This window comes from Euprymna scolopes, chromosome 24, assembly GCF_053919585.1.
Source record: "Euprymna scolopes isolate OS-2025 chromosome 24, ASM5391958v1, whole genome shotgun sequence".
Classification (NCBI taxonomy): Eukaryota; Metazoa; Mollusca; class Cephalopoda; order Sepiida; family Sepiolidae; genus Euprymna; species Euprymna scolopes.
The window spans coordinates 64,883,660-64,908,896 of record NC_136505.1 but is presented as its reverse complement, the minus strand read 5'-3'; positions in this window follow the sequence as shown (position 1 = coordinate 64,908,896).

Here is a 25,237-nt window from a genome sequence, read left to right as displayed (position 1 = left end):
TCCTCTGAAAAGAGCACTTTTAAAACAGGAGTAAAAGGAGCAGGTGTTTGAGCACCACTAGAACTGTCTCTCTGCATGCCTCTGTTTTTATCCATAAATGACGTGTACTTCTCTAATATATTTCGCTAATACACTTCGTGTTAACTTGTCGGCTAGTTTTGTCTTAAGTATTGCAGAGTAACAATACTGGCTTAAAAGTTACTTTTAACTAATCTATATAACGGTTACTAGTTACGAGTTAGTATCAATAAGCAGTAATAGTAACTATTACTGCTTATTGATACTAACTCGTTCCTCTATTTCTATTACTTTCTTAGACACAACCTATTGGCACGTGGCTCTTCTCAGTTAATCAAAGCGTAATATATATTTGGTGCGTAAATACAACTGGATATGGCATAATTACGTTGACTCGTTCTTGGTGGATCAATTAAGCAACGTTAATCATTAACAGTACCAGATGTGTCACGATTTAGGAATTGCAAACGCTGTACATATAAAAGGGTTGACACCTACCTGCAAGAACTGCAAAAGGCTAAAGTCGTCGTCTCCGTTGACAAGTATGTACATGCGACTGGAAACCGATTGTAGATGTAATATTTAACTTCCTTCTACAGAGGAATCTGGTTCAACTCGTATAGCCTGAATGCCGCTAACATATAAATACAACTAGATACTTATAGTTGTGTGCGCAGATGTTAAACAGTTAAAACAGCTCTAATGATTTTCAGTACATCGGGTCGCTTTTTCCGTATCTTTGGCACTTTCGCTGTTTTTTTTGTTTTTTTTTTGTTTTTTGTTTTTTTTTTGCAACAAATGAAACCTTTTCAGATTACTCAATATAAAATTCTTCAAAAGATATTATGCTTCTAATAATAATTAATAGAATAAACTTCTGTTTAATTCGCTTCAGTACAGGGTGGAATGATAAAAGTGCCGTCATAGAAAAGGCGACATGCTTCCATGTCTGTTTAATGAAAACTGGTTTTCTTTTCTTGCTGCAAACCATCTACTAGTTGGCCAGTTGTGCACAAATCCCAAGAGCAATAGGAATCTTCGGTCATGTCTGAAAGTGACAGAACCTTCAACGATCAAAATTTTACAACTTATGCTCTCTAGCGATCCACGTTACGACAAGAGGTGCATTGCCAGCGTCTTCGAAATGCAAATCCTGATGGTTCAACGCCTGAGGACACAGATCAACGCATCAGACGACTCACGGTTATAGTCTTTGAAGGGGTTTCATTTCATTATTATTATTATTATTATTATTATTATTATTATTATTATTATTATTATTATTATTATTATTATTATTATTTATAAATATTATTTATTATTTATTTATTATTTATTATCATTATTATTATTATTTTTATTATTTTTTATTTGTTTATTATTATTATTTATTATTATTTATTATTTTTATTTTTATTATTATTATTATTATTATTATTTTTATTATTATTATAATTTATTATTATTATTATTATTATTTTATTATTAATATTTATTATTATTATCTTATTAATATTATTATTATTATTTATTATTATTATTATAATTTATTATTGTTATTTATTATTATTATTATTTATTATTATTATTATTATTATTTATTATTATTTGTATTATTATTATTTATTATTATGATTATTATAATTTATTATTGTTATTTATTATTATTATTATTTATTATTATTATTATCATTATTATCATTTTTATTATTATTTTTATTATTATTATTATTATTATTATTTTTAATTATGGACAATAAAAATAAATAGACGTAAAAAAAGCTTAAAATATACATGGAAGAGAATAAACAGTGGACAAAATACAAAATTGGTGTTAAAACAAATTAAGAAAATGAAGATAGCTAAAGCAACATTCACAAAAGAAAGAAAAATAAAAAAATATGTAATTAGGAATATAAAAAGAAAATAACTTATTTTGATCAAATAAGAAATAAAATTAATTTAAAAAAAGAAATATTCATGATTTATGGATGAAATATGTTTATACAAATAAAAATAATAATAAAAAAAATTACTAAAACGTGTAAGGCGGAATAAAAGAGCCATGTAAAATGTACGAAACTTTAAATAAAATATAAGAGTAAAACAAGAAAACAGTAAGAAGTACAAAGATGAGAAAATATTTCGAAAGGTAAAAGAACGGACAATTCTACGAATGAAAATACTAATTAAATATGGAAACGATAGAAAGAAAATGTTTAAATAAGGATAAAATACTAGTAAGAAATAAATAAGTAAAAATAACACCAGAAGAAAGGTGAAAAATATATATATATACATTAAAAATCAATAACGAATGCTGAAGAAAAAGGTAGAAGGAATTAGAAAAAGAAAGAAAGAAATATTCACAACTGTGTATGAAAAAATAATTAGAGTTAGTTTAAGAAACGTCAATCACAGTTTGCTTTCATTCGCATGAATGATTGCAAAACATAATTAATTAAAAGTCTATGTGACAAGCATAGGTGAAAAATCAATACATAAATATATAAAGGACAAAAAACAATGAAAACAAGAAGTAAGAAAATGGATATGGACTGAAGAAATAATTTTTGAAGCGTTAAATGAAATGACTTTTTGGTGGATAGCAAATCGGCCATTTTAGTTTTTCAAACGCCATTTGTGTTCGTTTTTCTTACCATGATAAATAACCAAAACTGTTCCGTTAAATTAGTTTTTTGAGGCTGGCACATTGAAGACAACCGGTTCCAGCTATTAATTATGTTTACGACATTGAAGAAGATGTGAACGAAATGCAACACCGCGTGTTTCGTGCTTATAGGCTTTTTTTTCCGCAGTGGCTGTCAAATATTAATGTGTTTATCTACAGATATCATGTATCACATCGTTTTTACATGTTGATCTGTTTAGCTATATTATTGCTATTACGATAGAAAAATGCGAGCATGAAAAGTAATATGGTTAAACATGGAAAAGAAAAGGACAAGATATTCTAGTAAAAATATAATAAATTTATAACTTAAAATATTGCAGCATTAAGAATTGATTATAAAATGTTAAATTGAATTTAAAAAATCTGAATGCTGTAATATATAATAAACTTATTATATTTATACTAGACTATCTTGTCCTTTTTCTTTTCCATCTTTAACCATATTACTTTTCATGATCGCATTTTTTATTGCAATCCATGATTTTTCCAGGCTTCCAGTAAATTCACTTATTCTTTGTTAAAATTCAGTCTTATTTTATTTTTTACCCCCATAAACATAACATACACATATGTAATAACAATGTACGGCACTCGTCTGCTTTCATTCTCTCTGTTTCACTTGTTACTTCTCTTTTCGCGAGAGCAGTGAATTAGTAGCAACAGTAGTCCCTGAAGCGACGTGGTTGCTATGGAACCTAGTCATAAAAAACGTCGCTCACCTCTTTACGGATTTTTACGATTTTGAACACTAGTAAATTCATTATAACTTTTGTTTTACTGAACAGAAATTGAAAAAAGAATTTTCGCAATATAGCTGAGAGGGGGGGATCTATAAATTGTAATAATTGTTTGAAATTTGGTTAAAAATAAGTAAAACTGTTTTAAATAAGTAAAACTGTTTTAAATAAGTAAAACTGCCACTTAACCATATATCATAACCTGGTAGTGTTTGGATGGTGAATATGCCTATAAAATGTTCGCAATTCGAATAAAATGTACTTAAATCAGTAATACTAACCACATCACATAATGGTATTTAAATAAAGCTTAATCAAGAAATAAGAATATTTTTTCTAAATATGTTTGACATAAATTACCCCCCAAAAAACTAAATGATAAATAGGTCCTGGATATGACCTTAAACTATATCCGATGATGAGGCCCCAGCTTGCGGGCTTTAGGGAGTGTGGAGCCACCCTTTAATTGCCATTGCTCCCAGGTCCACTCTGACTCGGAGTGGTAGTACCTGTTAGGGCCCCAACTATGGGGTAAATAGAAACCGACTTGCAAAAAACAAATATATTCTATTAAAAAAAAATCTTCAAAATCACCGGATTCGGCATTAAATAACCTGGAAAGGGTTGATATGCCGTAAAACGAAAACAACCAACCATAAATTATAAATAATAATTGAATTAAATAATAAAACCACAATATAACTGAAATTGACGTACTAATATATCCCATATTTAGAATACTTACAAATTTCAAAATATTAACATAATATTAATAATTAAATTATTATTGAAATAAACGTAAACGAGTTCACCATTCAAATTGAATTTCACTTAACAATAAACTAATAACAACTGTTTTCATAGTTTTATTTCGCTATTGAGAAACAAAACTATGAAACTGGTTCTTATGAGGTTGCTAGATTAGTAGATTTAATAAATACCACATAAAAAGGCAATAAGAAAAATATAATTCCAACAGATCGGAGTAGATACATATTCATTTACACTTGATTAAGAAAATGTCAACATTCAATATTCATACTAACACATTGAATATAAATTTATTCTACAGATGATATTTGTCTTTGTTTTTGCGATACGTTTTGAATGACTTCAGTTATTTATACGAAAGTGCATTTTTGCATTTTTACCTAAATGCGAGTTGGGAAAATTGTTCCTTTTACCAATTTTGTACCCCCAAATGGGAAGCGATATATATATATATATATATATATATATATATATATATATATATATATATATATATATATATATATATATATATTGTTTTTCAAATAAAATTATACACTGACATATATATTTTTTGTTTACGACTCCTCGGAGTGACTGAAGTTAGATTCAGCAATTCTGATGAGTCGTAGACGACGAAACACGTGTCAGTGGATAATTATATTTTAAGAACAATATTTATTCTACAGAATATATATACATAAGCGATATAAATATATATATATATATATATATAGAGAGAGAGAGAGAGAGAGATAGATAGATAGATAGATAGATAGATAGATAGATAGATAGATAGATAGAAAGCTTATATAAATGTGCGCGTGTGTACACGCGTGCGTGCGTGCGTGCGTGCGTGCCAGGTTAATGCAAAAGTTTTCCCGGTTTTCCCCATTTTATTCATATTGTTATTACAGAAAATATATCACCATGATTAATGCATAACTTTTTCCTTTCCGAGTATTAAGGAATCATCTTACTTTTTTTTTTTTTTTTAAATATTCTCAACCTTGTTGAGTCGAAAACGATATTTCTTTTAGTAAAAATAAATGGAGTTATTATCCATCAGGGTAATACTTGTCCTCACAAAGCACCACTGACCAAAAATCTCTTAGGAGAATTGGAGTGGGAAATCTTGGCCCATCTTGCATATTTACCTAACCCAGCCCCCTCCCCAATTATCACAAAATAATTTAGACAGTTTTACGTTAACAACATGAGGGAAGATTGAATCTAAATTGATTCACATGAAAACGTAATGGATTTTATAAGCGGGATATTTATAAACTCATTGATAGTTGGAATCAAGTTATAGAGAGCAAAGTCAATTACTGTTATAAAAAAGTGTTTTCATAGACACATTTTTTCATTTTGAAGATTACATTTAAACTGGTAAAACTTTTGCATCGATCGAATATATATATATATATATATATGTATGTATATATATATCATGGTTTTCATAGGAATAATACACACTCACACATATATATGTGTGTATGTACGTATTATGCCTATGAAAATTAGGCTATATATATATATCCTAATGTTGATTGGTATAATGCACACACATACACTGACACACACACATACAAACACACACACACACACACACATATATATATATATATATATATATATATATACGCGTATGTATTATGCCTATGAAAACTAGGATGTATATATATATATATATATATATATATATATAGCGTGCATTAATAATATAATTATATGCTATAATGTAGTAATTTATCCTTACATATGTGTATATATGTATGTTTATACACACACACACACACACACACACACACATATATATACGTGTGTGTGTATATTTGCCTATGAAAACTAGAACATATATATATATATGTAGCGTGCATTAATAATATAAGTATATACTAATACACACACACACACACACATATATATATATATATATATATAATAAAATAAATAAACTGATAAAATATTAACAAATAATAAAGTGAATAGAAAATAGTTTTTTCCCCAATCACGCACGGCCTGAAATAAGGTCCTTGTCAATGTTACACGCTAACAAAAGAGATGTGCCATAACCAAAGTAAATAATAGAAAGCTATGTCAGTTAAGTTTTACTTTGAAAGCATTACACCATAAAATAGAAATAACATCGAAGCTGATTAGTTACCGAGATATAGCAAACACAATTTTGATATATACAAACAATAACAGAAAATTATGCACAATGACTACCTGTGGGATTAAACATGGAGTGCTTTTGGGTATCGTGATTTCCATAGATATTTTTAAATATCAATATATATATATATATATATATATATATATATATATACATATATATATGTATGTATATATATATATGTATATGTATGTATATATATGTATATATATACATATATATATGTATATATACATATATATATATGTATATACATATATATATGTATATACATATATATGTATATGTATATATACATATATATATGTATATACATATATATGTATATATATACATATATATATGTATATATACATATATATATGTATATACATATATATATGTATATGTATATGTATATGCATATATATATGTATATATATGTATATGCATATACATATATATATATATATATATATATGTATATACATTTATACGTATATATATAATATATATATATAGTTAAGTACTTACTAGCCGTCGTCTGTACTCAGATTTAAAGTGATCTACATTACATAACAATATGCCTCTTCCTTTTTGCAACCATTAATACAAAATTGAACCGATGCTCTTGCTATGCAAAATACTCCATGACTCCTAAATGAAAACTGAAGTTATTTTCCTTCATTAGAAGTGGAAACATACTTAATACCTACAACTTCTATTTTGTTCGCATCTACTGAAAATTTGCGCATATATCTATTTACTTAATTATACATACGGATTACGCCATAACTTATCATTTATCTCCAGTTATACCCGTACTGTTTGTACTTACATCTTAACCCTCCTGTCATTTAAAATATACAGTCTGGGCACAAATTTTTTTAGTTTAATTCTTAATGCTGTAACGTCTTCCTATTCCTAAGCTAACATATAAATTTAAAAAAATTAAAAATTAAAAATCTAAAAGAAAAATTCTTAAACAATATATTAACTTATTTCTAACAAGTCTGCTTGCAAATATAGCTGCTTCCACTGAATGAACTTTCCTCGTCCCCTCTTCCAGTAATAATGAAATAGCAATGTCCCTAAATCATTTTGAGGAGTGTACCTATTCAGTATATATAACCTCTACAAATTAACCCAGTAACATTAACTAACCATACGGGGTCGCAGAAATACCTGAATTAGGACCCAGGTGCGGAGCAAACCCTCTTGGTACTGATGGACCCAGTAGATCTTCCCAGATTATCCGTCTAGGAGAAGGAAAACTCTGAAACTGAACCTAAGTGGAGGGAGGCCTCTCCAGTCTTGGATGGCAACCTTCCTAGAGCTGGTGACTCAAATAAATTACCGGTTTGCAAACCTAAACTGCTTAAGGAAGAGATAGGCTCTGTCTATCAACCGGCTTCCATACTCCTTCTTTGCCTATTAGCCAGGCGCAGAGGTAGTATAACAGGGATTCGACAGAAACACTCAGTGGTAGATCTTGTTTCTTGACTAGGGCAATGAACGCCGTTTTTCCTACTTCCGACATATCCCACCCCTCTAAACTGGGCACTTTGGGGTGCTTGAGTGCCACATATGCCAGTAAATTAGATTAGCTTAACCTTCGTCTGATGAGTTGAGAGTACCCGATTGACAGTTCCTGGCTGCTGTTTCCGACTGGTAGTACAGGGGCCCTAACTCTTTGTTAGCGCTTGGAGCTGCTGCTCCATCAATACCTGTCTAATATCGGGATGTTTGTAATGCCATGTCGCGCATGGAAAGGGACTCTGCACTCATCCCCGGTGGGCTTTCCTGAGGCCACAATCCTAGTTGATAAAAGGTCAGCTGAGGGTCTACTTGTGTTGCATGTCTGGTATTCTGCATAACCTCTTGTTCAGCAGTCCTTACCTAAACTGAAACTATTTTTTAAAAAATGATAGTACAATCGAAAATTACGCTTAATCAGGCTTAGCTTCAAACAAAATCATCTTTCCTCCTCCCTTGAGGCTTGCATTTACGAACATCCGTGGGCTTAAAACTAATGTAGATGATGTTGAAGCATTTCTCTTATAAACACCCCGGATATCTTAGCATTAAGTGAGACTAACCTATACTCCATCATCCCCTCTAACTACTTTAACATGCCTGGGTATCTCCCACTCTGCTGTAAGGACCCTGACAGACATATGCACGGACTTGGAGCATATATTCGTAATACCCTCCTCTTGACTAGGAAACAAACCTAGAATCGGACGATCAAGCCTTTAGGTGCTTTAGACTTAACATGCAACATAACATTAGCTACTTTTATTTTCTCTACCACTCTCCCTCGACTCAGGTCTGAACCCTAATAATCAAAGTCTCTGACAGCATAGATATAACACTAGTGCACAAGTACATATATTTGATGACTTCAATGTCCACCACAGAAACTGGGTTGGATTCTCTACTTACACAGACCAGCAAGAACAACACGCATCACTTCTAGATCTGTTTCTGACCACAGCTCCCGATGATTGTATAACGAATGTCAACAGCCCACTTGGGAACGCTGATCATGCAGTGATAATGGTAGAAATCGCCCTAAACTCTAGAACCAAAACTGTAGAGCAAGTGCTCAAAACAACGAGATATTATAAAAAAGCTGACTGGAAAGCCATCAGAGATCTCATCAGAGATGCCTCATGGGGAAATATCTTTTCTCTGTATGCTGAACAGCGCGCAAATGAGACTACTGAATGGTTCAAAACGGAAATTGAAGCCCATGTTCTCACGCGGAAATTTTACAGCCCCACTCTCCCCAATGGTTTACTTCTACATGTGCAACTGCCATTGCGCAAAGGCAGCACGCGTACCGGAGATTTAATCGATATAAGTCCAGTTCAAAAAAGATAGAAGTATATCGAAGCTAAAAGTAACGTTAAGAAAGAAATAGCGACAGCTAAGAGAGAATTTGCTGAAACCACTAAAAATACATCGAAGCACAAAAATTAGGAACCCGTGATGTCTGGAAAATCTATAACAGTGTAGTAAATAATGGGCAATCAACAATTCCCCCACTAACCAACACTCATTAGGTTGTTTGCTCAGCAACCGAGAAGGCTAACATGTTTGCCAGCTGGTTTGCCTCCAACTCCACACTGGCCCTGCTAATCACCTCCTCACTGACTTCTCTTTACGGACAAACATCACGCTAGACGATCTGAAAATCCCCCCTTCTCAGGTGCATGTTATCATAAAAAACCTTGACACTTCAAAAGCATGTGAACCTGATCTAATCCGTGCAACGCTAAAAAAAATGCTCTGCCGAAGTAGCTCAAGTTCTCTTTAAACTTTACAACAAATGCCTTAATGAATCTTGCTTTCTGGACTGCCGGAAAACAGCTTCTGTGGTACCAGTTTTTAAGAAGTCTGGTGAAAGAACTGACCCATCAAATTATCGCCCCATTAGCCTACTCCCACTTTTCGCCAAAATATTTGAGTCCATAATTAACCAATCTCTAGTCCATCACGTTACAGATGCTAAACTTCTGACGTACCAACAATATAGATTTAGGCAAGCCCGTCCCACAGCAGATATCCTAACTGTAATCTCTGAACGTATATACCATTCACTTGACAAAGCAGGGGAGGGTAAAGCGGTAGCTCTAGATATATCTAAGGCTTTTGACACGGTATGGCATGAAGGTCTTCTTAGGAAAATCAGATCATATGGTATCACTGAACGAATACTTAACATAATTAAATCTTTCTTAGATAAGAGAAAAACCAGGTTCTTCTCGACGATCGTACAACTAAACAATATGATATAAACGCGTGAGTGCCTCAGGGGTCTATCCTTGGACCTTTATTATTCTTAATATTCATAAATGACCTCCCTGACAAAATTACCTCTGAGATAAGTATAGATGCTGATGCCACCACGCTCTATAACAGGCATGACAGGAAAACAAACGAACACATATCTAAGGAAACTGCAGAAACACTAGAGAATGATCTCTAGTAGAAGTAGAACAAATCATTTTTATTAGCGACACTAATTTTTTTATTGAAATATTCTATCCACTTTCCTTTTAAGGGTGCCAAGGTTTATTTGGAATATTCCACTTTTCTTTTTTTTAGGGATGCAGAGCATGATAACAGCCGAATTGAATTTCGATCTTAATATAAAGATAAGAAATGGAATTTCATAACAATTAAACGTCCCGGATGTAAGCGTGACACACAAAAGAACACTCATGCTATCGTATTAATATATATTATTATTATTATTATTATTATTATTATTATTATTATTATTATTATTATTATTTTATCTGTACGAAATTCCCTTAGTATATGCATCATTCAGAAACTTTGCAAAACGTAAAAAGAAAAAGAAAAACAAGCTAGCGTACTCCCCTCTTCTGCTGTCCCTGATTTTACGTATATAATACTAAAAACTTGTTGATACGAATTTAAATGATGCGAATGAAGCCAATTAAATGTTAGTTCTGTCCAGCAACAAAGGAGAAATATCAACTTCTTCCACACATTAATATGGGAAGGAGACTATTTTCAAATAATCGTCCCAAGTTGGAAATGGAGCAACGAACTTATATTAAGTAGATATTAATAAGTCCCTCTTACCTTTCTTTTGAAGATAAACGTTTCATCTGAGCTGACGTTACCCGCCTGATAGTCAGGGACCCGAACCTTGGATTGACCATTAAGGAGGCTATCCTATCAGCACGTGCAAAGTACTGGGGCTGCTGTATTGCCATTTGGTGAACGGATTCTGGACCATGCAGAAGTTTCTGGTGGGAGTCTCTCGATGCCATACTTGTGGGTAAATGTTACGGCTTTACTTTATCATGTGCTACAAAAAAAATTTCCTGTATTTTTCTCTCTTACTTTCCCTCTCTGTCCTGTGCTCTAATCAGGTCTGTCGACCTGTTCCACAAATCCCAAAACCTCAACATGAAATATCTCCATAACAAAAACACAAATAAACCTAGAACCCCATTCTCCAACGTAGACCCCTACTACTATGTCTCCTTCTCTAACATAAAGGGTCTACATTCCAACCTTCCAGAGGTTGAAGCCCAATTACAGGAGACGAAACCGGGCATATTCTTCCTAAGCGAAACTGGCATAGGGCTGACCACTTCCCTAGATGAGTTCATAATTAAAGGGTACTCTAACTTAACATCTAAATGTGATCCCCAAGATCGCCATGGGCATGGAATATGTGCCTACATTAAAGATAGCTTTCCGTGTGGTAGGGATATCTCCACATGACCCTAATTTACCTTATATGTGCTTCCGTGTGGCACTTGTTTACACCACCGTATTTATATTTGCCATCTATTGCCCCCACAACAGCGGAGTAAATATCTTTAAGAGTATATCTGAAAAAATTGACCACATTTTGTCTGCTCATCCTTCGGCTAACATGGTGACTTCAATGTCCACAATGTTGAATGGCTGACCCACTCGAATAAGACAGATGATGAAGGGAGGTTCTGTCATGATTTCGCCATTGCCTATGACCTCACTTAGATTGTTCACGAACCCTTCCGTGTGCCCGATACTACCGGTCAGTAGGCCTTATAGATCCTTTTCTCACAACTTCCTCTGAGCTATGTTCATGTTCTGTTCTATCTCCTCTGTATAATTTAAGATAAAAATGTAATAAGTCTTCAGACGTACCTCTCCACCGTTCTGTATATCGATACTCTATGGCTGACTGGGATAGCTTCCGTTCATTTATATCTGATCGAACTTGCATTCCATGTTTAAAAAGATGTGTCCTCTGTAGTATCAGACTTGACCGAATGGTTAATTGTAGGATTAGACCGATTCATACCATCCAAAAAATTCCAACAAAAACCTAACAGCCAGCCATGGTTCTCCTCAAAATGTGTTCTGCCACTGCGCAGAGAAATCAGTTTTTCCATAGCTACCAACGTAATAGATGTACTGAGACAAAAGCAGTTTTTAGGACTGCCAGCAACCACTGCAAAAGAGTAATAAAAAGGCAAGAGAGCTATATGCTCAGTCCGTTAAATCCAAAGTAGCTGAGCAACAGCTTGGTTCCCACTAGTTTTTGCAAATAGCAAACAGGATCCTGAACAGAAGCGTGCGTTCTATCCTAACCATCACCAATGGACCTGTGGTCATATCGTCAGCATCAGATAAGGCGAAACTATTTTCCAAGAACTTTGCAGCTAATTCTACCCTCTGCGACGAAGGCCATCAACTCCCCGTAATTTCTCCTTTAACAGACAACACGCTATGCAACATACAAACATCTGTGAATGGAGTCGCCAAGCTAATCAAGAACCTTGATTCCAGTAAAGAAACTGGTTCTGACGGCATTCCAATTATGGTGTTGAAAAAGCTTCAACCAGAACTTGCTCCCATACATACAAAACTGTGTGAGCGTTGCCATAAGGAGAAGTACTTCACAACACCCTGAAAAATCTCATCAGCATGCCCTGTATTTAAGAATTCCCGTGATAAGCCATCTCACTCTCAGTACAGACCAATAAGTTCCCTGTGTGTCATGAGTAAGTTGCTGGAATCCATATTAAATAAAGAAGTAGTCCACCACCTCAGCAGAAATAACCTTCTTAGTGACATACAATATGGTTTCCGTTCTTCTATATCTACAGCAGATATGCTAACAGTCTCATATATATGCTAAATCTCATAGGATTAGTGAATCTCTCAACAAAGGCTTCCTTTCTAGGGCAATTGCTCTTGACATATCAAAGGCCTTCAATAAGGTATGGCATAAAGGCCTACGTCATAAGATTTCCAGTTACGGTATAACTGGAAATGTTTTCTCAATTATTAAATCATTGCTCTCTGATAGGCTTATAAGAGTAGTGGTTGATGGGCAGAAATCAGAGGTCCACAGTATTAATGCTGAAGTCCCTCAGGGGTCCATCCTGGGCCCAACTCTCTTCTTGACCTACATCAATGATCTCTCTAAACATACTTAAATCATTCGTTGACATCTATGCTGATGACACGACAATCTATGGCAACACATCAAAAGCCGTAAATGACAAAGTCCTCCCTGATTCTCTCTCCTCTGATCTTGAGCGCGTGGTACAGTGGGGGAAGATGTGGCTGGTTACCTTTAATGCATCCAAAACCAAACTCCTATCCTTACATCATCAACGCTCTGATCCCCATCTGGCATCAATTAAAATGGATGGCTCTCGTCTTGGGGAGGCTCCATGTTTTGACAAGCTTCTGGGATTGATCTTTACTCCTGATCTGAAATGTAACACGTACATCAAGTCTGTGGCCAAGGTCGCTGGAAAAATGGTAGAAGATATCTTACTATTGATGCAATTCTCTATCTATATAAAAGTCATGTACGTCCAAGGATGGAGTACTGCTGCCACATCTGGGCAGGAGGTGCTAAAAACAGCCTATCCTGCCTTGACAGAATACAAAATAGACTTCGTGGCTTAGTGGGGGATGCCCTTTTCTCTTCCCTGCAACCTCTCTCCCACAGAAGAGAAGTTGCGAGCCTGTCTTTGTTTTATCCTTATTTCCATGGCAAGTGCTCGTCTGAGCTCTAATCTCTGGTCCTCCCTCGACAATATTTCACGAGAAACACCCGTCTAGCTGAAACTTCTGTCAATAATTTCTCCACTCTTTATCTGTGCCTAAATCAAGACGTAGATTCCATGAACAAAGCTTCTTTCTTAGAAGTGCACGCCAGTGGAACTCTCTTCCGTTTGCCTGTTTCCCACTTGACTACAACTTGAATGTCTTCAAGTCCAACATAAACAAATTCCTGATAAATCGCCTTCTTATATAAGACACATTATCAAATCTCCATTACTAACGATTACTACGATATTATCCCATTGATTACTGTATACGCAATAACCTTATCCCCGAGTAGCTTCCGGCCCTTGATAAGTGATGACTACTATGTAATATATATATATATATATATATATATATATGTGTGTGTGTGTGTGTGTGTGTCTGTGTGTGTGTGCGTGCGTGCGGCATAATCACATTGACACACCGGTTCTCATCAGAACACCAAAGTTAAGCAACGTTGAGCCTGGTTAGTATCAGATGAGTGACCATTTGAGAATTCTAGGCGATGTATGTGCTTCCTGCTTATCTCGGCATTTTATTCCAGTCGTCCTAAATCTCCACTTTCCACTGGTATTCAACAATGTCGACTCAGGATAGTTGTGGTTGGTTATTGCGCAACTCTTGCCACATAAATTTCATGCGCAGGCACCCTTACAGTGGGTATATAAATTTCGGGGTTTTCTTATTTTATTACCGAATTACTACATGGATATTAGGAAAAATGAAAAATTTAAATGTCTTAACAAACAAAAATGTCGATGTTATTTAATGATATCTGCCTACATATGCAATCGATGTGTTTGCTTTTCGAAACAACAATCTCAAATATATTTTATTTCAAGGATTTATTTATGCTTGAAAACAAATTTTAATTGTTTTAATGAGTCGTAATTTAGAATCAACTCAATAAAACATCCATCTCTTTCTTACTTATCAATGTATTTCTTACTCTTACTTGTATGTTCATTAAACAACGCTAATGTTTTCATGTATCTTTTACGTCATAATCCTCTAGTTTACAAACACCATAAAAGCGTATGTAAATTAAATAAAGAACTATACTAACTTTTTTGCTTTTATATAATAATAATAATAATAATAATAATAATAATAATAATAATAATAATAATAATAATAATAATAATAATAATTGGAAAAATTGGAATCAGGGGGTGGCTAAGAATATACAACAGATAATAATAAAATCGGCTGAAATATTAAATTGTAATTTACCCCCTTAAAATAAGTAAATAAAAATATTAAATGTACTCTCGGATTTAGCTGGCACCACACCAATAGTCGTAAAGTATCAAGGACGATGAAAAGATCCCCACTAGATGAATGCAAAAACATATAATAGAAGATAGAGAATATATATATATATATATATATAAATTTAAAGGAGATTAGAACAATAGTCTAAAGAGCAGAGTGTATTTTAATGTAATAGTAAAATTACTAATTTAATTAAAATACAGGAAAAGAAAAAGTGCTCGTTGTAATTTAGATATATAATAAGCTCGATAGATAAATATCCTAGAGCTAATTTATTATTCTAACCGATATAAAATATTCCATTAGCGTTCTTTTCAAAACTTAACGTTTCATAAGTTGAAAAGCTACAATTAACATCCATATGAATGCTTTGTCGTTGATTATTGATTTCAAAAGGCGAAGAATCAAAAGGTAAATAATTATATATATATATATGTGTGTGTATGTATGTGTGTGTATGTATATATATGTATATATATATATATATATACATATATGTGTGTGTCTTGGTATTTCATTTTTAAGTTTTATTAGAAATGTATTATCATAATGTTATATTTAAACCAAATTCAGATTTATAATTTTATTCTATTTTATTTCTATATCTAACCCATATTAATTAACTTATCAAGTAAATACATACCTTTTAATTTTTCCATATACATTTGCCTTACTTTAAATGCTAGGTTTATTTATAATATCTTTTACCTATACTAGAAACCCTTCCCAATACTTTTGATGATGAGGAAACTTTGTTTTTTTTTTAAATACTATATGTAAAAATGATTGAAATTAAACTATAACTTGATATGCTTATTAATAAAAATTTCGATCATCAATATTATTGTTAATATTAATTGATCTGATATATAGACCATTATTATATATTATTAAAATATATTCTTAGCCTTAACCTATGATATTTTTGATTTCAATAAATAAATAAATTATAAAATATTAAATTCAGTAATTTCAAAATAGATTATAATATTTTGTTTGCTTGATTTATTATTCCTTAATAATAAATTACATACTAATTTTCTCCCTTGCATTGTTTAATTAAAGAAATAAGATTATCTTCCCGTTTCTTTCTCCAGTTTTAAATTTAGCGTTTTAATAAAACGTATGTTAACCGATATAAAATATTCCATTAGCGTTCTTTTTAAAAAATTATCATTTCACAAGTTGAAAAGCTACAATAAACATCCATATGAATACTTTGACCTTAATTGCTGATTTCAAAAGGCGAAGAATTAAAATGTAAATAATTATATATATTTATATATGTATGTATGTATCTATGTATATACGTGTGTATGTATATGTATATATATATATGTATGTGTATATATATGTATATATATGTGTGTGTCTATGAATTTTATTAGAAATATATTATTATAATATTATATTTAAACCAAATTCAGATTTATAATTTTATTCTATTTTATTTCTATCTTTACCCCATACTAATTTGCTTATCAAGTAAATACATGCCTTTTATTTTATTTTTTTTCCCAGATACATCTGCCTTACTTTTAATGCTAGGTTTATTTATGGTGTCTTTTACATATATTAACAACCCTTCCCAATACTTTTGCTGATGAGGAAACTTTGGGTTTTTTTAAATACTATATGTAAAAATTATTGTCCGTGGCTTAATGTCTACCACAATAAAAACATTGTTTTCCGAAACGATCGTACAAATTATTGACTTTGTTGTTGTTCTTTCTTGTGAAACGGATTTTTAATTTAATACTAATTTGAATTTTAAATTATCAATCACATTACTGAGTATATATATATACGCATACATAAATATATATAGAGAGAAAAAGGTTTATGTTTACTTAAACATTTTACGTAAATATTACACAAGTATAAATCATGTAGAATATATACATGAATATAATTACAAGTAATAGTTAACTAAAGATGATCATCCCATAAAAACCCCGTAATAATTAGTATTAACAGTATTTTCCTTATTATTATTGGTGGTAGTGGTGGTGATGTTGGAGGTAGTATTGTTACTACTATTTTTATTATTATCATTATTATTACTGCTTTGTTTTTTAACGCTTTTACTATTCTTATTATTATTGTTTTTATCATTGTTATTATTATAATCATCATTATAATTATTGTTATTATTATTATCCCCGTTATTATCCCCGTCATTGCTAACATAACCGCTACCATTATCACTATTAACATTATTTTTTTATTTTACTTCTATCACAACTATTGGTAATATTATCTTTAATGCTTATGTTTAATGCTTACCTTCACCTTTATTTTTATCCTCAATTTTACCTCTGTTTTATTTTCAGCTTTATCATTAATACTATTATTATAATTTTCATTACTATTATCTTTCGTACTATTATAATTACCCTCCTACTATTTGGTATATTTTTACCACTCTCATAAGTAGTAATGGTGTTCTTACTCCCCCACTTTGACATCAATAGGTATACTTAACCTTTTGCATCAAGTTAAACGCACTCATAGTCATTGCCACCCTAATCTCCGACCGCCCCCTTATGATCATACTCCCTATATCATAACAGTAGAAACTTATGTATATATTACCGCATATTACCTTTCAGTTTTAAACCCCCCCCCATTAAGAAACGAATTTATAGCCGCCATTTATTGTTTAGGTGGCACAAATCAAAATCAAAATTACGCACTCCATAGAAAATAGACACCCCACAAACCGTTAAAAAATTACTATGCAGCAACAATACACCCCTTATTTAGCCATAATACATATACCCCTGAATCTCAATACTATATTAAAGACCATATATAATCTTATATATCATACTATATATAATAAGCTTCTTCTTATTTATTTAGAATTCAATAAAGCTTCCCCCAACATTGTATAATTCCTCTGAATCTCTTTCGTCCATTACGCTAGACGCCGCATCTTCACCATGCTACCTAGCATCTTCTCTACTCTTCTGATGAGAAGCATTAGGCTTCGAAATGCCCTGGCTTAATTTTGCCTGTATTCCATTATTAAATAAATGATTCATTCTATATCTACCAATATATAGTTTTGTGACTTCATTTCACACTCTTATTGTCCTACTATATAATTATATATATATATAGATAGATAGATAGATAGATAGATAGATGTATATATATATGCACATACATATATGTATATATTATGCATATATAATTTATATATATGCACATATATATGTATACATTTCTTTATATATCTATCTATATATATATATATGTAAATACATACATATACACATATGTATATACATTTATATATATATACATTATTTTTCAAATATGTTTGTCCCTTGTAACTTCAAAGCATCAGAATCTCTTATTGATCTAACGATATTCTGATCTGTTGAGCTAAGATAAAACTAATGCATAGCATCAATTTATATATATATATATATGCACATACATCTATGCATATATTATGCGCATATATATGTATATATATGCATACATATGCATATATATACATATATTTATTCATATATATATATGTATATATATGTATGTAAATATATATATATATACACACATTTATATACATTTATATATATACATTATTTTTCAAATATGTTTGTCTCTTGTAACTGCAAGTCATCAGAATCTCTTATTGATCTAGCGATATTCTGATCTGTTGAGCTGTGTTTGCAGTCTCGAAATAATATCATTAATAATTTTGTTCGCTTTTTTTTATTCGCTATAACTTCATGTTATTGCTTTATTTTATCAAACACAAGCAAATGTCACTTTCATTTTACTGCAATGAATACGTTAGAAAATAAGCTACAGTGATGCGAAGCTGATGCTTCTCATGCTTGTTTGATGTCTGTATTTGTAATAACAATAAAATTATTTACATACGCTCCGCGATACTTCTATCAGTATTAGGCGGTTTTTTTGTTGTTGCTTTTTTTCTAGTCAATCATTTCTCTCTCTCTCTCTCTCTCTCTCTCTCTCTCTCTCTCTCACTCTCTCTCTCCTGCGCTTTTTCTCATTCTCTAAGTTTCAGTAATGACTGTCGAACAGTCTTTATTTCATTGACCTTCGGTGATATCAAGATTACTTTACTGATCGTTACGATGGTTCAAAGTGTTATCCTCAATAAGTTTCAAGCTCATCGAACGTTTCAAATATATTATCTATCAAAAAACAATCCCAAACTATTCTTGAACTGAATAGGACTATCACAATTATTACCAAGATGGGAATATTGATAGATTTGAATATGCTCTGAAATGCAAGACGTTTAAGACCGACTGAATGACACCTATTTAATCTAATAGGTGTCATAACTGCTTTTTTTTCTCCCCTATCTTCTATCATCTCATTGAGATTCTAGAGTAAAAATATCTACTAGTATATAAAAGTGTGTGTGAGTTCGATCCCTATGGACTCGAAAATCGCTGAGCCGATATTTATGAAATTTCACACGAAGGCATTTTGTGCTTGGCAATGTTCTTAGATTTTGTATCAAAATGTTTCCGATAAGTATCGATAATCGATAACCGAAATAATCCGATGAAAGAAGGAACATGCGATTTTGACCAAAATTAACACCTTACAGAACCTAACATTACGGGTGCATTTGAGAAGTTTTATTCCTACACTAACCGAAACGGCTGACATATAAAATAAACAGTAGGTTCTTTGATATGACAGAGGCGCGTTCGAAATGAATGCTTCTGTTTAAAGAGCAATTGAACGATGATATTTGACTTTTCCAATATAAACTTAAATTCAAGCCATTATCACCGCACAAGCAATAAAGCCAGGCATATAAAATCAACAGTAGTTGTTTTATATGAGAGAGGCGCGTTCGAAATGAATGTTTCTGATTAGAGCACAATTGAAGCATGATACTTGACTTTTTCATTTAAAACTTTAATTCTAGCCTTTATGTACAAAAATAATTTTATAAAATCAACAATAGTTTCTCTACAGTGCAATGTAGACTACAATGTATTGTGGCCTAAGTCACTGTGGGGAGCATTTAAAGCTTCCTTACGGTGCACCGGGGTGGGTCCCCAACTAGAGCACATAACCATTCAATTTGATTCAAAAATTGTCAAATTCCTCGATTTCGATGGCAATAAAAATACGGGAGTGTGAAACATTCGTTGATTAATCAAGCTCGAGAAACGTCGGGTCTCCCTGCTAGTAATCTTCTATTTGCAAACAGAATGATCTATCCTTTCGCTCTACGCCAGAAGCTAGCCAGATTTAACAGAGACGATATTAAAATAGTTTTCAAGATTAAATCTAGAGAGGATCTACCTGTTAATCTAATTAACGGTGGTCTCATTTCTAGAACAATAACTCTTGAGATACCTAAGGATTCATTACTTCACAAGATTTCCAGCTACGGAATAGCTAAGAAATGACATCTCAACCATCAAATCCTTTCTCTCAATGATTCTAATAAAATAATCGTTGATGGGCAGAATTCTCGCGTGCTTCAAGGATCAATCCTGGGCCTAATTGTTTCCCTGATTTTCATCAACGATCTTCTGACTCATATTCTATGATCATTTGTCGACATTTGTGCAGACGAAATTAACGTATATCGCAACACTACAACGACCGACAAAAGAAAATAAGATCTTTCTAATTATCTTTATTTTGATCTTTAGCGTGTAGTATAGTGGGATAAAAAAAAATGGTTAGGTATGGCTTAAGATGTTCAGAAACCAAACTTTCATATTTTCAACAACCTGCACTCTGATCCACACTTGACATTTATTGAAATAAACGACTCTCGTCTTGAGAAAGCACCATGCTTGTACAAATTGCTTGAACGGACCTTCACTCCTGATTTTAAATGGAAAACTTACATCAGATCCGTTACTAAACCTAATGGCACTACCGCTCCAGAAAGTGTCTCACTTCTAACTATACAGGAGCCAAATACGTCATATAATGGATTAATAATGCCACATCTGGAGACGAACTGTTCAAAGCACACTATTCTACCTTGACAGAAATCGCCTTTGAAATCTAATGGGCAATAGCCTTTTCAACTCCCTATTCCTCTTTCTCACAAAAGAGCAATTGCGATGCTATCTCAGCTCTATCATTCTTATAATGGCAATCGCTCGCCTGAGCTTCAATGTATAGCCCCTTTGCAAAACATTCGCAACAAATACTCGCTTTGCTACAACAACTATCAATAATTTCCCTTATCAGCGCGTAGCACTAAATGAAAATTCCATGAGTAAAGTTTCTTTCCTAGAACTGTCAGTCTTTGGAACACAATATCGCAGGGCTGCTTCTCAGCTGATTATAACATGGGTGTTTTCAAATCTAATGTAAATAAGTCCTTGTTGAGTCATCCAATTAAATAATCTAATGATTCCGCCATTACCGATCGTCAAGTGTTGTCTAATTATCTATCCAACACTTATTAACCCTTATCCTCGAATGGCGCTTAAGCCTTGATGAGTGCTGACCCACTAATGTGCGTATTTGAACGGAAATAAAGCAAAAACATTTTGGACATACATAAAGTAAACTATGTATACAAATTATCGATTAATTTGGATGTATTTGTACTAAATATTGGTAGGATTGTGAATCTTATTAACGATTCCATATTTTAGGTCACCCAACAACGTGTTTAATTATTAATATAATGTAAAAATAAGAACGCAATATTTATTTATATATGCATTTATTTATATATGTATTGTTCAAAACAACATTAGTACCATCGGTTTCAAATTTAAACCAATAGGGCAGTTGGTTTTCTTTATAAGGCTCTATTCTTTTTGTATATATAATATATATTTTAAAAACAATATATATTCCGCTCCTCATTTGGGGGTACCAAATTGGTCAAAGTGAAAATTATTCCCAACTCGCATTTAGGTAAAAATGCACTTTCGTATAAATAATTAAATTCATTTAAAAGGTATTGCAAACAAAAACAAATAAAAAAAAACATCTATTTATATACATCCCTATATATAATAAAAGTGACGCAGTTTTCCCTTCTGGACCAAACTAAACTACACGCATTTATTATATATATATATATATATATATATATATATATATATATATATATATATATATATATGTATATATATACACTACACGCATTTATTATTATATATGTATATATATATATATATATATATATATATATATATATATATATATATATATATATATATATATATATAAAAGAGACGCAGTTTTCCCTTCTGGAACATACTACACTACACGCATTTATTACGTCTAGCCTATTACCTACTATCTGATGTAACTTTAGAACGACATTACATACATATCTACGTGTGAGATTAAAATGTTACGTTATTTCCGAGGAGCGCAACGATCACAATTTAAACATCTACAGAGGATGTAGATCACATTTTTCTCCTTGCCTATTCTGTACTACCACTACTCCCACTAGACACCGGCGCCGTCTCCACATATTCCTACTCGTCTAGGTTTGCGCCGCTCTTAACGGATTAATTTCCACATATATATACAAAACATTTACACTTCTTACTTCTCAATAATAATTTCTCCCTTACTGATATTCGCAACCGTTGATTGGATGCGATGAAACGAACGGCTCCACACTTACAAAACATGTCGTCATTTATTTACAGATCTATTCGCTCCATTTATGTTTTACTAAATTATCTACATTACCTTTACATTGCAGGATTTTTCTCATATTATATGAAGTCATTTCGTGGGTTCATTGTATTTATTCAGCCACAGAAATTCGCGATTAAACGTACATAAACCTCTGCCTTCCTTCATCCAATCCAGTCATTACTGGCCCCCCTCACTCTCTCTCATTCTCCCACTCTCTCCTTATTAATTTATCAATTGCCCTCTGCTGAGCTGATTCAGTTAGCCAAGTCGTTCAGTTGTTTGCTCGCTTCAAGTTCCCCTTACTCAATCCACCCCTACTTCCCAAGACAAAGAGAAAGATATATAGACACAACACGTATTTGTGCGTACATTACTTCATAAACGATAGCACCATTTCGATTGTAATATTAATTCCGTACTGAATACTTATGTATAGCAAAGAGAGAGAGAGAGAGAGAGAGAGAGAGAGACAGACAGACAGACAGACAGACAGATAGATAGATAGATAGATAGATAGATAGATAGATAGATAGATAGATAGATAGACAGACAGAGTATAATAGTTAACTCATTTCAGCGACCTGCACGTATTAAATATATTACTTCCGAAACAAAAAATCCTAAGTGGCTAAATACGTCATCTCATTTTTTTGCACCAACTTTTCATCTGAGCGTTACACGTTCGAGCGAGCATTTTTCTTTTTTTTACGGCTACTAGCTGCTATTTAAATTTTTGTTACGGGGTTGCTTCGTTTTTTTTTTTTTTTTCTTTTCGTGGGACACGCGCAAGTGATGACTATTATTATGTGTTTTGTTTTTATTTTTGTGCGTACTTTAAGCACTGTCAAACGTTTGCAAAGAATGGAGCGCATAGTGTCCTGACGACATGCTTGTGTTAACTATACGAAGTATAGAGGAACTAAAGGTATTAATGATTTTTAAAACCCTTTGTTTATCTTTTTCAAACTACAATTAATAATTAATCATTGTTATAAATTTTGTTAGGTTTTCAGATTTACACTGTTTAATATTATAAACATATATACATTAAATGCGAAATACGGTTTTACTAAATATGTACAACTGCTCATTCTGTTAATTACCGGTTTCCATAACAATTTGGTAAAAAGAAACAAACTAGATATGCTACTGATCTACAAAATGTTTATTTTTGTGCACTAATATTTTTTACTCGATTTTCATCTAGCGATGAAATAGCTGGCAAGAACCATATTTATATTGTAACTTATAACTTTATATTTCGAAAGAAAATTTAAACGCAATAAATATTTTTAAATTGCTGAGATTTTAGGAGGTCTCTTTTTCTTGAAAATTCAACTGATAGTAGTATATATTAATTAGAAAAGCGCTATTAAAAACATAATACTATTAATTTTATATCAATTTTTTAATTGCAACTTCAATGTAAGTTTTTGATCAATACGTGTATTTAAAGTTTTGATAAATAGATATTTTTTTTATTTATTGGAACTTTTATGTTTCATAATAAATAGAAATTTCGATCACTTTAAATATATTTTGTTCAAATTTCGAAAACAAAAAAAAAATGGACGAAGGCACGCACTAAAAAATTATTTCCCTTCATATATTTTCCGGAAACTGCATTTTTTATGTAATTAGCCTCGGTGCCCGGCGTTGTCCGGGTGTTTGGAGGTGTGTGTTCAGCAAAATAAAAAAAAGTGGTAGTAGGCATGCAGGCTCGAACCCGTACCGCGAAGTAGGAAAAGAACGTGAAAAAAACTGACGTCCTTGTCGTTTCGTCTATCGCTAAACTGGAAATGGCGAAGGTTTAAATTAAGGCTAGTCACTCGAAAAGAGGGGATGACTTTCAAAAATATCTGCGAGAAAAAAAAAGAAAAGTGCCCAGTTGAGGATGAAGGAATTAATGTTTTTAGACAATTTTTCGATATTTGTTGTCCGAAGGGTCGACTTCAAAACGATTTCAATTTCGTAAAAATCTGTCGCCTCTGTCAAAAGTTTTTAAACATACATACATACATACATACATACATACATACATACATATATACATTTAAACAGAAAGACAGGTGATATTTATATTAAAGATTTCATTCAAATATAGATAAGTGTCGAAAGGTTCACGAAAATCAGACCATTAGTTGATTTTTGCTAGATTTATTGAATACGGTATGTTTTCACGTTCGAAATGCTTACTACATGGGAAATTTACTTTAAAGCATCAATTATGTAAACACGATTTTCGTCTCGCAATTTCATTATTTTCGTACGATATAAAAAAAATTTTAAATTATTATTGGTTTATTTTTCCCTTCTATTAAATGGTGCAAAATTTATATTGATAATATC